Raw genomic sequence first — 16725 nt, 5'->3', positions numbered from 1 at the left:
GATCAAACAGTTATTTGGAAAAGTTGCCGTGGGTGCAGACTAGTTTCTGGACGCCATGTGTCAGCTTACTCAAGAGGCTTATTTTTATTTTGCCTCCCCAAGTCAGTACCACCTCTGATGCAATATTTTGTTGTAAGTGTGTAACGGCTTTACACAGAACAAGATTTTTGCTCTTTGTAGAATCGCGTCAAATCGGATGGGAAGTTTTTTGTGAACAAAAACTTCCAAATGATGCAATTGAAATGTGCGTCGATCTAAAACTTTCCATTATACTCCTGGCCTCACAGTTAGGATTATTGTCCAGCTGGAAGGTGAACTTCATGTATTTTCCACCCTTTAATAAGATTTATTCAGGGATTGCCCTGGTTCATCATTTTTAATCAGTTTCGACCAACTTCCCTTTACCTGCCAAGGAAAAGCTGTCACCAAAGAATGAAGATTCCACAGCCATGTTTTATAGGAGGGATTTATTTTTTTTCTAAAATGCAGTATGCATTTGTGTTCAGTTTCTTTTCCCTTCTTTGAAGTTTGAGAAATGACCGAACTTCACCAAATGTTGAAACGTTTGTGTGGATTAAATGCCCGCACAAGTTGAGTTTCAGTACAGACGTAGCCGACACAAAGATTTAGCAACACCGAGGAACCAAATTTTGTGAAAAACCAAATTTGCCTTTGCCAAAACTTTTTTTTTCCTCTCTGCTTGTACATTTATTTCATATGAATGACTGCCTTTGTAACCATTGCTTCCAAAAAAGAATACTAAAGATATTTCTTCTTTGTCCAAAAGTTTCTTCTCATCAGCTTCTCCTGTGTTTGAGAAGAAAACTCTTGATTAAGTCAACTCCTATTCCTGCCAGTCAAGAAGTCTGTCGAGTGGAGCAGCAGTGCCTTCCAAGGCTTCATTATTATTTTATGGCCAAAGTGTGTCACATGACTTATTGGACCGCATGAGTCACACCAAGAATAACGTGTTTCTTTTCACGAACTCTGCACAGCACTTAAGATGATCAACGTTGGGGGAAATTGTGAAATTTTGTTACCAGTAAATGATAAAAAAAAAAAAACTGCAGACTTCAAGGTGGATCAAGCTCTTCTGATCCATTACAGCTGCTGACTGAGCCGTTGCAAGTCCGACACGGCATCAGCTCACTTGTCCACATGCAGCACTGAATCCTGGAATATCGTTTAATGGGATTTGCCTCAGTGAGTCACAGGAATGATGGGAATTCAAATTCACTTTTCTTCCATCTGCTGCAATTCAAAACAGCACTGGTGAATTTCTGGACTTCCAGACAACTTAATGACGTTTAAATGTGAAAATCTGGACTGAGCAAACCTGAGTCAGGAGTCAGCGTGTTGAAAAGCACACAGACTTTGAGACTGACAAAATGTCAGATGCAATCTCCACACAGAAAGAGCCCAGGACCTTCTTGCTGCAAGGCAACAGTCCCACCACTTGCACCACTGCAGCTCTGTTTACAATCTAATAAAAATAAAAAAGGATACCATAACAGCTGGATCCAACCAACCATCGCTTCCAACAACTTACGTCTTAAATAAAGCATTTTGCCATGATGGTAAGTTCACGGTTTTAGCTAAGCTCATTAGTTTAACTGTTTAAACCCGTGTCTTCCTTTTTTTCCGACCATTACCTTTCTACTCTGTTTTTAATGTTCTGGGTTATGGCCCAGCTGGTTCTACGTAGCTTAGTCACTCTGTTTTGGTACAGTTTAGGTGAATTTAGGTGAACCGGCAAAGGCAATTGCTGTGATCGCGATCAGTGATTTTTTTTTTTTTTTTGACTCAAATCCAAAATTAAAAATAGACAAACAACAACAAAAAACTGTTACCTTAAAAATAAATATTTACAAGTTTTACTCCAGACTGCAAGGAGTTGTTTGTTACATAAAGTAGACCTAACTCTAAAATAATAAACTTTTACATTTGGCTTTTTTTTTTTTTTTTTTTTGTGGATTTAGGTTGTTATGATTTGAGCATGATTTTTCCACTTTTTATGCAACAGATGTTTTCTTTACATTTGAAGAATTGAAGATGGTGGTACCAGGTCTCCTTTAAATACTAGATCAACAAACTGTCCGTTTTGATGGAGTGAGTACTTTGGTGTGTATATATCCTAAAAGAGCAGTCTCACTCTATCGTCGAGGGCCGGTGTTTGGCATCTCTTATTGTAGATGCCTCTGGTTCAACTCATCTGAATCAAATGGCAGAGGTACCATCTCGGCATGCAGTCAGATCCTACAAAGTCCTGCTAATGGCCAAATTATTTGAAATAGGTGTGTGACAGAGACACGCCTATTGGAGGACACCTGCGTTAATGCAGGAATCCTAGATTTGAATTTACTACTGTGTGCTACCTATTTTATAATATCTACAGAAGATTGAGCAGCAGCCTGTTTTGGGGGTAGCGGTGGATTCACAGCACAAACTCATGTAAGGTGATGGTCCACGTTAGACAAAACTTCATGCCACTTTACTTGAACGTGTAACTGTGACTTTGTTTTGACTAAGATCTCACACACATAACTATAATAAACTCATTTCTAGAAGACAAGCAAGTTTGTTTAAGAAAACAAACAAAATGGCATTCACATTTTACAAGCCTATGTGAAAAGGCAACCCACACACAAACTCTCTGACATATGCAGGTTTTTAAATTAGCTAATTTACCACCGCTGTGTCCAGTCACCTATTAATAATCCCCCCCCAAAAAAATCATCATGCCTGAAAATATGATGCTGTAATGGACAGAATGTTCTGTTCTTTGTGTGGGAAATGTTTGCGTGTTTTTTGATGTTGAATCCTGATATACTAGTGGCATCGTTGTCAGTCTGTGTCTGTGCAACGACTCGGTGTGTAGTATAGCGGACACAGAGGGCGAGAAAAAAAAAAGAATATGAGTGGCTTTGAGCTGTTCTTCAAAGATTTTTCTGTGTTATTTTTCCCTTTGCTGTGACGCACTGCACTTAATTGAAAATACCTACAGTACATCTCTAGGTTTCATCAGCTACATCAGACTTTTTATTTACCTATTTATTTACACACATATAAAGTAAACGTGTAAACTATACTCTGTTATTTAGTAGACTTCTTGATCTGGGACCCAAGTTCAAATTTTGCAGCAAAAAAAAAAAAAACTGCAAAATTATATGATAATAAAAGTCCTTGAATCCTTCATGTTGTGAATAGAATCGTTCTACCGCTACTACTAAATATACTAATATGAATTTCAGTCTGATTATTTCAGTGTATACATTAGGCTAATGAAGTATGCCTTTTTTAGCAGCCTTAATAATATTTTACTATTTTGTTAAAATGGTAAAGAATAAAGATGCATTTGGGGCAGACAGAGACCAGAGACTGCGTAAACTCCCTCCTCCGGAAGTGAGGATGCACTGCATGGATTTCAAACTGAAGTTGTGCGACGTCATGTGAAAGGGCCTCTTCCTCACACCCCAGCGCTGGCATGAAGGAGCAACCTAAATCCACAACAAAAAAGTAAACGTCTACTGTGTTAGAGTTAGGTCTATTTTGTGTCACAAAAAATTCTTGCCGTCTGCAACAAGCCTTTTTTTCTATTTTCAGGTGACATTGCTGTATTATTTTTTTAAAGTTTGGTTTAGAGCCAGGAAAAAAAAAAAAAAGTTTTTTGTGGCCACAGCAAGAGACTGTCCTGTTTTGATCCGGAAACACTCTGATGGACAAGCACAGACTCTCAGAGTCTCCACAGGTGCAAGTCACGTGAAAGAATTTAACATATAATTCACCTAAACTGTACCAAAACAGTGTGACTAAGCTATGTAGCACCAGCTGAGCCATAAACCAGAACATTAAGAACAAAGTAAAAACTTAACGGTCGGGGACAAAAAGGAAGAGTGTTTAAACAGTAAAAATAATGAGCTTAGTTAAAAACTTGAACTTACCTTCATGGCAAAAGGTTGTTGGACGCAATGTTTGGAAGAATCCGGCTGTCATGGTGTCTCTGTTATGAAGGACGTATCTGGTGTGCCTCATCACATCACAATTGTCTCAAAAGAAGTAGGTTTAAGTAGGGAATCACCACAGCAAAGCGCAGTTAGAGTCCTTCCATACTGTTGGCATATGAGTGTTGAAACACTGTTGAGATGCCACGTTCACCAGACGGGGTCTTTCTGCCCTCCATCTCTCTGAAAAGAGGCTTTTTCTTGTGCTTCAGTTCGAGAAAGATGGAACTTTTGGTAGTGGTGGTTCGCAAACGTTGACCTGGAGCATCATTCGGAGAGCGAAAGAGAGAAAAAGTTCTTGTACAAAAGACTCTTTAAAAAATAAAAATATTTCTTGCAGTGTGACATGTAGAATCTGCAAAAGCAGAAGCAATTGTCGCATATTTGCCTATAGCTATTGCCTACAATAGCTAAAACTATGATCTACCAATAATTTCTGAATACAATTAGTGGGGCAACAACTTGTCTTCTCACTGTGGCCAGCTGTAAAAAAAAAAAAAAGTAAATACATGAATAAAAATAAGGAGTATATCTAAAACATTATTTAAATCCACATATAGCATATGTGTCCAAATCCCATTCATTATCTGTAATTGATCCATCTTAAGACTCAAATTCATAATAAAAACTATAAACTAGTGTAAAATTTAATTTACACTATCAGATGTTTGTAGTCAACATGTTTGTTTGTAACCTTTTTTTTGTAACCAGGTATGTCTCTAATAATATGATATTTCTACTTAATACACTTTACCAGTGCAATTGAAGATAACTTTAACTCTTCTGAAATAATACATTTGCTCAGTTTGCCTCTTAATTATAAATCTATATGAAGACTCATCACGTTAATGATTTCTCACAATTAACAGCAATGACAACAAGGTGGGAAACAGATATCAATATTCAGAACTTTATTAATAACAGTAATCAATACATTTTCAAACTATCACTTACATCACTATATTTCTTAGGAAAAATATCCCATTTTCACAAGCTGCTAACAAACCCTTTTAACAAACCATGAACTATGTTGCACCATGTTTCAAAAAGTTATAAATTACGTAATGTTAGAGGACAATCAAATATTTATAAAAAAAAAGCACATATTTCACACATACATATCTTGAAATAAATCTTGCCACATTTTGAATTGATGACTAAATCTGCTGCATTTTTAACAAAATTATGGCTTGCATGTCATGAACACATGTTTAAATTCAGTATTTTAATTTAAATTTGTCATGGCACTGCTATGCTGCTACTGACAACATCTGGTATGTGTGTCCTTGTTAGTGGGAAGACTGTTCACCAGTGCCCTGTAATCTGGTGTGTAACTTCACACTGCAACTGTGAGTGAGTTCATCAGTGTGAATCAGTGAGGCATGCTCTGTGTTTGTTCTGGATGAAGTTGGACGACTCCATTGAATTTCTGTTGCAGAATCTGGATCTCTTTTGACATTGACTCTCAGCTCTCACCTTGTTGAATTTTTTGGAGGTCCTTCTTTTGCTCCCTTTCAATTGGCTTTTCTCTCACGTGCTACTACCTCTTTCTGAAATGTTTCCACTTCTTGTTTGAGTCCAGAAACATCTTACAGTTCTTTGTATGGAAGTTTGATCTGGCCCAATTCTCCCTGCAAAGTTTTCTCACCGTTTTGCAGAAATTCGATCTCTTGCTATTTTTTGAAACTCATCGTCCTTTTCAGCATAGATTCTCAAGGAGCTGATGTTCCTCACTAACCCTTGCTTCACAAAAACTTTTGCATCTCAGCCTCCTGCCTCACCAGAGCAACGTCATCTTCATACTTGGAGCGAAGTTCCTCCTAGGAAGTCTGGTTCTGTGCAGCTGCAGGCACCCCTGCTGCTAGCTCCTCACTGTACCCAAATATTAGGTTTAATGACTGAGTATTTAGCTTTGTATTGTTTTTCTTCTTTAATATATACTGCATTTAGAAAAGCTAAATGCTTTATACACATACATACATGTATATATAACTGTGTACCTATGTAAGACCATTACTGATCTGTTTACTTCTTGAGACTGATTTGAACGTTCTGCTGCTGTGGTGTGCTTGATTAGAAACACCTTACTGTTTACCCCTTAATATTTAATCCTTGTTTTGCACATTGCTTCGCTAAACCAATATTGACAAGATGCAGTTTGTCCATGAGTCGTTTCCATCTGAAGGTTGCCAAATTTTAAAACCGGCGATGGTTGAGGTGAGACTGTTCTTGACATTATAACATTATTTTGAGATTGCTTCCAGACAGGATGGAAACACAGGGCCCCAATAAATACGTGAGTTTAGTCTATTTGAACCAGTATCTGTGTGGTTTTTTTTTTTTTTTTTTTTTTTTTGCTTTTCTCCCAGGGTGTTTATCACTGATGACTACGTTCCTACAATTACATGATTAAAACTCTAACCTTTTAGAACACAAGTCAAAAACTGTTGTGAGAGCGGTTCTCCCTGGCTCTGCCTCTCTCATTCCTCGTTCTAAGAGGTTAGGGTGTCCAGAGCTGTCACTGTAGTTATGCTGCTATGGGGTTAAACACAAACTAAACACTTTCCTCACTTTCTCCTTTTACTACTCTCCACCTTGCATTATATGCAGTGTTAACTTTGACAGCAAAATTTGATTTAGTCTTAGTCTTTTGACTGATACATGATGTAGTTTAGTCATCAGAATTGTTTTAGTCTTAATCTAGTTTCAGTCCACTAATTATATTAAAATTTTAGTTGATTAAATCTGTTGGCATTTTACTTGACAAAATTATGTTTAAAGTGTTAGTTTATATATTAAGACAAAATATATAAACTAGCCATGTTTTAACCTATTATTGCGTAAGTTTAGTGTGCGAATATTCAATGGATACAAAAATAGATTTAACTTTTTTCTTCAAACATCTATTTTTCTAACCCTACACATGATCAAATGTTCCAACCAGTGGCCTACTCTGCCTGAAAATTGTATGCATTGTCCATTACAAATTGCATATTGCATTTATTGTGAAAATATGTTACTGTAAATCAATTATAAATAAATACCAAACATGTAACAATTGATGCATTAACATCCAAAACAATCCAACCACATTATTCTACTAAAAGAAAACTGGAAACTGAATCAACCGTGATATAACGTTCCACCATATCAGTCGCAGGAGATGATATGGTGATTCTGATGCTTACTGTATATCTTCTGAGCTCTCTGCAGTTTTGCTCTGTTGACCATTCTGTCTGATTTCAACCAGTTCACTCTAAGATATTCACCAACCCACTTAAACATTTGCCTTGTATTCATCCTTAGCCATGGACGTGCAAAAACACATCTGTGTTTGAGGAAGATGGAGTTTTTGGCAAAAACACATCTGTGTTTTTGCGAGAGTTTTTACTTCCGATTACATGTTGATGCACCGGGTGGACGCTTGGAAAAAAAAGCACCGCTGTTGAAAACAGCAAGGTGTGTGTTTTCTTTCTCTAGGCGACTGTGACAGCAGCACCTGGAGGTGGCAACAGTTCATGGGGGTCGGGGTGTTGGAGGTCTTGTCATGACAAGTTTTGCTGGCCTTAATATTTCAGCAAGATTTAACTGTCATATAAAGAATGATTCCATATTTTACATAACGGGTGTCAACCCTAAACCAGTTATAGATCCCTGCATGTTCTACACGTTACAGTAGCTCATACATATAAGGTTGAACTGACAGCACAACTAAGTGAACTTTAGTCTGAAATTAGCAGTGACCCTGGTAGGTTCCACCGTTTAAAGTGTTGCTCAGTTTAAGTGTCAAGAGAAACAATGATCCATACACAAAACCAAATGCAATTCCTACACCTGTTTCCTACCAGGATTTGAAAATCCAGTCAAAGTGAAAAAGACAAAATCCCTTCTATCAGGCAGTTAGTGGTGAGAAAATGTCTCATTAGGTGCTTTTTGAGCAGGAAAAAGTTTGAAGCACTTTGGGACTCTGGTTCACGATTTGTGCCACAGATGAGTCATGGAAAGACACAAACGTCCCCGAGGTTCTACTGAGCATTGTTTGTGAGGTTAGTTGCGTGAATGAACCCCTCAACCTAGAAGCAACCAATGGTACAGATGTGCGATATGTGGGGTGGGTTGAGGTGCCATTTAAACATACAGCCAGTGAGTTACTCATACCTGTTTTACTGCTTAAAGATAAACAGCAGCATTGTCCAATTATTGTATTTAACGTTATCGAGCACATGGTTTTGGAAAGTATGAAAGATGGGACTAACTAAGGGGGAAAAGAGAAATTTCTGAGAACAGTGGAATTAGTCTTCCCAGATCTTAATGAGAAACAACAAAGCCCTGACCTTTATAAAACCAGTTAGTCAGTAACAAGTGCGAGTGCAATGTGAAAAAACCAAATGGAAGTGAATGTGCCCAGCTGGAGTTCAGTGTTTATTGAATGCAGGGTAGAAGCTAAGACATTTAAAGAGAACATTAGATCCTGAACCATGTGAACCATGTGAAAGTCCACAGTGGCTGGATGGCCCAGACTTTTGTGTCAACAAGATCTAAACCCAGGACACCACACTTATTGCATTCAGCTTGTTCCAGAAGGGCATCTTACTCAACTCCACTCCATTTGCTTCTTCCTGCAATGACTTTCTTGGGAATAGTTGAAAACTTTGATTTGCTGGCAGGCTTATAATCTGTTCCTTATCATAACACTGCTATGTAATAAAAAATAATCGGCCACAATGAGAGTCTTTAGGCTTAAGTTATTTCAGGTGGTGAAAATTAATCTTATCTTTTGAGTTATATATATATATATATATATATATATATATATATATATATAAGAAAAGACATAATGTTGCTAAATAAGTAGTGCATGCTTTGTTTGCACCTAATTTTTGCAGTTTGAACCCTGAGATTGAAACATTTTGAATATCCACTCAAGCTAAACAAATTTTTGCTTTCCCTGTTATTTTAAGTTGCAGAGCAAGACAACAGAGCAGCAGAAAGAGAAGAATCAAAGCATACAGATCAAAACTTGTTCTACTGGTGGTTGGAGATGGATCAGGACGTGTCTGGCTGTCTGTTTTCCCTCATCTTGCAAAGTATATTAGGGATCTACCAGATAACGCCTTTTGTGTAACAGGCCATGTAAATATATTAAATTACATACACGTCACTGTGCTATGGTGGGGTGTTGCTAGACATAAAGCTTCACATTAAGATAAAAATAGCGTGTATATATCAATTTACTGAAAGCGCTTGAACAAGGCTATGTAAACCTTAATATTTCTGAAATGTTTTGAATTTTTATATTACCTTTTCTATATAAAGATGGCTTCACAATACTGTCTCATCTCCACAAACAATGACACACAAAATTATTTGTGTTTTCCGCATTCCATATTCACCATTTTTCATCGTCAATTTGTTTGATTTTTTCCAAATATTTTTTTCTTCTTTTGTTGCTGAATATTCAGTCCATTTGTTCCTTAACAGTTGGAACTGTTAGTTGCAGTTTCACTTGGGCCCAGCCCTCAGAAAAACGGGACTGGAAAATGGCATGCAGTGTCCTAGTGCTGCAAAGTGAAGGTAAAACACTTAAATAATTTCTATTAATCACAAATATATTAGGGGTGACTTTCTTCTTAGACTTTCTCTTCACATGATTATAATTAAAATAATAACAATAAAAAAAACATCACCAGAATTAATATCAAGTTTATTTTAAATGTTAAATAAAGTCTATATTCCTGAAAAAAAACCCCAAAAAAACAAAACAGAAACAAGCAAAACATACAGTTTCTTCAAAACATTTTTCCCTGTTGGTAATCATTTCTCTTCTATTGCACAATAGAAGTTGGGATTTTTTCTCTTTCCAAGGAACTGAGTAATAACAAGGAAATGCTAAATTTCCAGGGAAGTGGTTTGTGCGGTTGGGAACTTTCTCTTTGATATCATTGACCTCCTCGATGCTGACAAATTTGAACTGTCAAACAACAGAAGAGAAATGCTGACCAGTGGCTTTCAGGACAGATCCAGTTTTCTATTAGCTAAACTGTTATGGAAAATTCCACTAACAGAATATTTTATAACAATATAAATATATTACACTTGAACTGTTCATTTTAATTAAAAAAACAAAAAACAAACTATAATTGTAACTCTGACGGAATGTTTCATTTAATTTTAATACCGCAGACTACTGCTGCTGGAATTAATGAACTTTCAAAAATCCTTAGAAATGCTGCCACCTTCTGGACAAGTTATATGATGTCAAACACACTTTTGAAGACACACGTTCCCATTCTAAGCACCAGATCAGGAAGTTATTCCTGATTAAAAAAATAATAAATTAATTAATCAGAATTATAATTTTAAGAGAATGCAAAAACTAAAATCGGGATAAATGTTAGTAAGTTTGTAACTCAGTCCCAAGCATGATTGTTTTGTTTTTTTTGCCAAGTAATATGGATCAAATTATCCATTCCATAACCACATTAGTATAGTTTCCGTTCCATTCTACACCTTAGCTGTGCTCAGTAAGGAAAAAAAAAAAAAAAAAAACTCACACTTTTATACAAACATGCAAGCACAGTGTGAGGTCAAGCTTCAAAAGCAAAGTTGCATGTAAACTGCTGCTGTCGTAAGGATCCCCTGCAGATGCTTTTTGGGGTAAGGGCTTCCTGGACAGACATCCAACAGCAAGCCCAGACCGCAAAAAGACCTGAAAAGAACATAATTTCCTCTGATGAAATCATAACCACCACCATCATCGACTCATTGGACCAGCGTCTGCAACAGACAAAGTTACAAATTCAGCTTAAAGGTGTAAACTAACAGTATAATGATCAGCTCAATTTTTGTTTAGCTTATTTTCTTTAGATGTTAAAAAGCATTTAATAATATCTGTGCATGCAGATGTAGGCAAGTATGTGCAACTACTTTACGTAATCTTTCTTTTCTGATTTATGAAGAACAACAGAAATTCTTCTGTTTGTTTGTTCCTATTTTGAAGAGTGAAGTATTAGGGCTCTGTTATGGAATAAGAAAGTCATAGGTTGCTAATTAATTCATTTATTAAATTCTAGAAACAATGATGAACTTGAGCAAAGTGAAGTACACATTAAAAACCTTCTTCTAAAATAATAGAGCATGAAAGCCCCTATATTTGGAGGTTGCTCTGTATGCATACTCATACTGGCCTTTATCTACTGAAGTGAGCGAGTTCATTTTCAGTGAGATCACGATTTCTTCATGGTGCATGTGTTGTTATTTACTCATTTATTTGCAGAGATTACATGGAATATGACCATGTATCTGGACAACTGTTTCACACTGTGTTTTAGAAAAAGTATTAAAAAGAACACATGAGAATATATATTCATGTTTAAAACACATTATTGAGTCTAAATTCACAAGGTCAAGGACTTCTAATAAATGTAGATTTATTCTGTAGTATTCAGGTTTATACTGGAAAACATCCAACCCTCATCACACATCCAAAAGGACATGTCTGTCTGTCTGTCTGTCTCTGTCTGTCTGTCTGTCTGTCTGTCTGATAAACAGGCAGAAAATACAGCAGAAAACAAACAGACATCTCTTGTTTCCTGAAGATTTTTCACCTCGTGTTCAAGAGACGTCTTCAGTTCTAACTTGTTGTTAAGCGCTTGAGATTGACATATGATGGGTGATTGTGAATCTACATCAGCATATATTCTCTTCATATCACCACAAATAGAAATCAAGAAAATGAGTCCTGACTATATATATATATATATATATATATATATATATATATATATATAAAATTTTGTGACGTCAATATTATTGTTAAATTTTGTAATGATATAGGTTATAATAAATGTTTTCAAAACTACTCTCTTATCTATCATTAATAAGCTTTCAGCTCTCCGTGACTGGGTCACTATTATCTGTGCAAGGTGTGGACATCAACAGTGAATAGTTTCTATCCATGGATGCATCAAACGTAATACATTCACACTAAGCGTGAATTCACAACATTTTGTGTAAAGCCAACAAATACTGCATGGAAAATAGTCCTTTAATAAACCAACTTTGTTCACCGTAATACTGTGATGATATTCTTAAAGTGAATTGTGCAGCTGCTAACTGTTGTGTTATTTTTCAATTGGACCTTGCCTTTTAGACAACAATGATTAGACAGATTACTTTTTTTAGACATGATTGTTCTGTTTATACTAAAGGGAATTACATGGGAAGTAGTTTTAAAATAGTCTACTAAATTGCTTTAGACAATAAATCTTGAATGCACAAACCGGGAGATGTCTTTTTTTGTTTGTTGTTGTTGTAGTGATGCTTAAAGGTTTTCTGGATCCCAGGTGACAGAACACAATTCTTATTAGGATTATTACTTGGTATAAAATCATGAGCAAATGCACTCTATCCGAATGCATATGATTTTAAAGTTTAATTCTTTTTTCCTAGTGTCCACCTGATATCAGTATCTCGCATAACTCTTAACATCCCTCCATGGCGAAGCAAATTTAGCTCAAAACGTGACGTCTGCAGGTAAGAGCAAACATATAACCTTGTGTTTGGGCCTCTAATTCAACAGAAGTTAAAAAATTAGATCAAGGACAATATGTTTTTTTTTTTTTTGCACAAGAGTCTTCTGGACTGTGGATGAGGCTTCAGCCGGTACGGACAGAATAAAGGCGGACCACACCAGAGGAGCTTCACGTGAGCTGTCCGTGGTTCTGAAAGCCTTTTACACACGCGCACACACCCATACACGCGCACACCAGACCCTGCCGGTAAACGCCCAGAGCACCCCACACCCTCAAGACCCCCATTCCACCTCCTCTCACGACATTGTGGTTGTGTGTGTATGTGTGTAAGACACAAAGCTGTAAGAGTATTTCTTTTTCTCTGCATTCAACATGCACCTCTCCTGGGGTTTTTCTTGTAGAGAGGGGTTGCACTGTCAATTCATCCTGCCTACACCCACGTCACCTGGCCAGAAGCCTCGCTTACTACCCACTGACAAATGTAGCGCTCGTAAATAGTTGAAAACAGACACCCGATAAAGTCCCCGACATGAAGATAATTGTCTGCATGCATATTCAAAGTTCTGAAAAAGACACCATCTCCACTCAACGCAGACGGTCTGGTTGTGCGCGTCGGCAAGTCGCCAAGCTGCGAACAACCATGACGCGCACAATCTTGAGCCACTATAGCCGATACTCCGTTCACTATTATACATAAAATCAATCAACAATTTGCTGTCAAAACGCCATCGATCAATTTTAGCAAGCACAAATAGGCATAAAGACGTGTAATAGATATTTATAAGATTGGAGACAAGGGCGAAGGTGGTCGTTACCTCTGTGCGTCTGGATGCGAGAGCTTGGAATAGGTCGGGGCTGTGCAAAGAGAGAGAGAGACGGAGAGAGAGCCAGAGAGAAAATGATCATGCAAATAAAATACAACATTATAATATAGCTGGTGGTAGAGAGTAGCATTATGCAGGGAAAGCAACAAAATACGAGGAAATCACACTTGGAGAGAGAGAGAGGGAAAGACGGAGAGAGAGGGAGAGAGAGAGAGAGAAACACCCGATGATGCTGCTGTGGTAGTACATCAGATCAAGTCAACAAACAAAAAATGCTCACAAAAATAGTATTCCACAAGCCTAGTCTCTGGTAGAGGCATCATCCCTTAGATGCGCTTTGGTGGAAAAGGGATATATTTGGAGGAGAAAAAAAAGCATCCATAAATACACACCTCCTTTACTATCGCTGATGCTCGAAGGATTGGGGCGACGTGATGGCACCGGGATCATTTTCACTTCAGCATTTTCACTTTAACTTCCTATTTTCAAGGCTTTTTTCCCCCCCTATTCTTTTCTATTCCGTGTTATTTTTTTCTTTTTTTTCGGGAGGAAATACACTTCGATTTTTGCACTCGTTTCCGTCCTTTCTGTAGGAAATACTGCAAAAGCTCCAAATGGAAGCCACTCAATTCCTCCAGTCTGCGATTGACCCGCATTGACGTCATTGCGTCATTAGGTCTCCCCTGGAAACACGGGGCTCCCAAAAATAGCAACACATTAATTCAAGCCTGTGCTGGGGTTGGCTTGGCGGGGGCGACTATTTGTATCAATCCATAACCTCTCCTCTGATTCTAAGCAATAATACAGTCCTCCCTCTCGCTGCTCCACTCTCAAGGACGAGCCGATCACGACTCACGGCTATTTTTGGAAAGTGAGAGAGAGGGGGAGAGGGAGGGAGGACGAGAGAGGTGGGTGTGATGAGAGACGCCCGCACCTCTGCTCCTCTCACTGTAGGCTGGCAGGGAAACAGAAACAGCACCACTGGGATAAAAATAGCAAAAGAGCGGTCAGCCAGCAGTGGGGGTGTGGGAGGGAAGGCAAAACCGTAAACCTACATAACGATAACCATAAAAAAATGTAAAAAAGAGGTTTGATCATTTTCTGAAGCAGACCATATCCTCATTTGCATTAATAAATAATAATAATAATAATAATAATAATAATAATAATAATAATAATAATAATAATAATAACAAATATTATTTTATTTTATTTTTTGCTGCCAGAGTGTAATTTTATTCAACCTCTCACTTAACATATAGATATATTCACTTCCCATAAAACCCACCATTTTAACATAAAAAAAACACACAAAAAAAACAGGACGTTTATTATATATAATCTTAACTGTAGACCTCAGAATCTCAGGTAATTTTCTGCATTGTCTTTTCCTTGGGGTTGCCAGAAGACCATGCAACTGGAATCGTTATATATTTGAATGAAAACACGGTGCAGGTTGAAAGTGAGATCGTAAAATATAACCTCACTATGTTAATACAAAAGGTTTGACAATAGAGTAATAAACACACCAGAGAAAGTGCCACAGAAAAATACCTTCCCATTTACACACATTTAGATCAATGTTGATTAAAATGATAGCACATTAGAAACTTTAGGCATTTCATAGGAGACTCAAAAATGCTGGTGCTGGTGCTCTCTGCTCATTCTCTGTGTCGAAGATAAAAATTTAGAAATCATAAAAATGAGCCACGCCCGCGTTCCCTAGTTGTTTCTCATTATTTGATAGACATCCCACAGCCATAAAACAAAAAAACATCAACACCATCTAAAACCTCCGTGCAGATGGGTCACAATCAGCTGACCCAAAGTACATACAGCAATGTCGAAATGTTTGAATTCGTGTTTAGGTTTTCTCTCTAGCCTGTCTTAAATACCGTCCATGATGTGCCTGTGAGTGAGACACATCCCGCTAAGTAAATAGTTTAAGAGGTGGATCCTGCTGACAATAAATGTTTGGTAGTTTATATCTCTCCCTTTGTTGAGTCATTTGTGCTTTTCGTTGTTCTTGTTGTATGTAACGGTTATGATTTTATCGGGCTTGTTTTGTTAAAGTGAATGAAAATTGCCAAATAATGTAACTACTGAATACCATATCGTAGCCATTCACCCCATGGATATGTGGGTTCTCTGCAGTTTCCACCCAAAGTCCAAAAAGGTATTACTCAAAAATGGCCATCAGGTATGATTGCTTAATTGTGCTTTTTTGTTTTTCTCCTCTGTACACCTCTGTGTTTCCCTTATGATGGACTGGTTACCTGTTTAATGTGTGATCCACCTTTAACCTATTAAGTGCTGGTGATAGGAACAAGTCTCAGTCGTTCCTGCATGGACAGGTGGTTATACATATGGATGGATAATCTTAACTAGACTGTATCATATTGTATTGTTATAAAGAAATTCTGGAAACCAATCAGGCGTACCTAGGTGCTTGCTCCCACAAAGTCACAGTCACCAGCTGAGCTTCTACATCCAGACTAACAGCAGCAGTAATTAACAAACACCTGGTGAGCTTATCATACAAAGTTCTTTTCAGTCCAACTCTCATAAAAACAGTTGCTAACATCATAATGAGAAGCGCGGTTGTGATGGTGTGCTGAAGGAAGAGTGTGGTACAGAGTATGAGCTTCTTAAAGAGACAGTGGCACAATTTGAAGGCATTAAATTGCAAAGTCAAATGTCTTCTAGGTCATGTATATATGACAACTGAAAGTGACAAAATTACTAGTTTGTGCTATAAATTGGTGCTATGTCCCTGGAAAATATTTAATACTGCCCCTTTAACACAAAATGTTATCATTGTCTAAGTTAACAGCATCTGCATATGTTTCCCTAAGAGAAGTTCATTATGACATATTAAAATAATAAACATTTCTGAACCTACTATAAATTGGTTCAAATATTAATGTAGGTGTCATAAACATGTTAAAAGCACTGATATGACTTTACATGTTAAATCCTGCAGTACCAGAAATATCAAAATGTAATAAATATATTATTAATTAAATGATATTGCCATTATGAAAATAAAACCATGTTTCTATCACAAGGATACTTTATTAAACATATATTATCTAAAATGTAAAGTCATTTAAAAAATATACATAATATTGTCAGTGTATATTGAGTTGTTATGGGATTTATAAACTGCAGGGCATATTCTAAACAGTAACTGTGTCTCATCATAGACATCCTAACATCGTGGTTAAACTGACCTATTGTCTTGACTACTAGCTGAACATATAAGATAAATTATTTAATTGCTGCCTTCTTAAAATAACTGGTGGGGGGAAAAAAACTGTGAAGTAATTTTGAAAATACAGTAAATCTATTAATGACTCCTTTGCA

This window comes from Poecilia mexicana, unplaced genomic scaffold, assembly GCF_051168715.1.
Source record: "Poecilia mexicana isolate PSO_F unplaced genomic scaffold, ASM5116871v1 scaffold_6, whole genome shotgun sequence".
In the NCBI taxonomy this organism is placed as follows: Eukaryota; Metazoa; Chordata; class Actinopteri; order Cyprinodontiformes; family Poeciliidae; genus Poecilia; species Poecilia mexicana.
The sequence above is the reverse complement of the archived record's forward strand: the minus strand, read 5'-3'. Positions refer to the sequence as shown.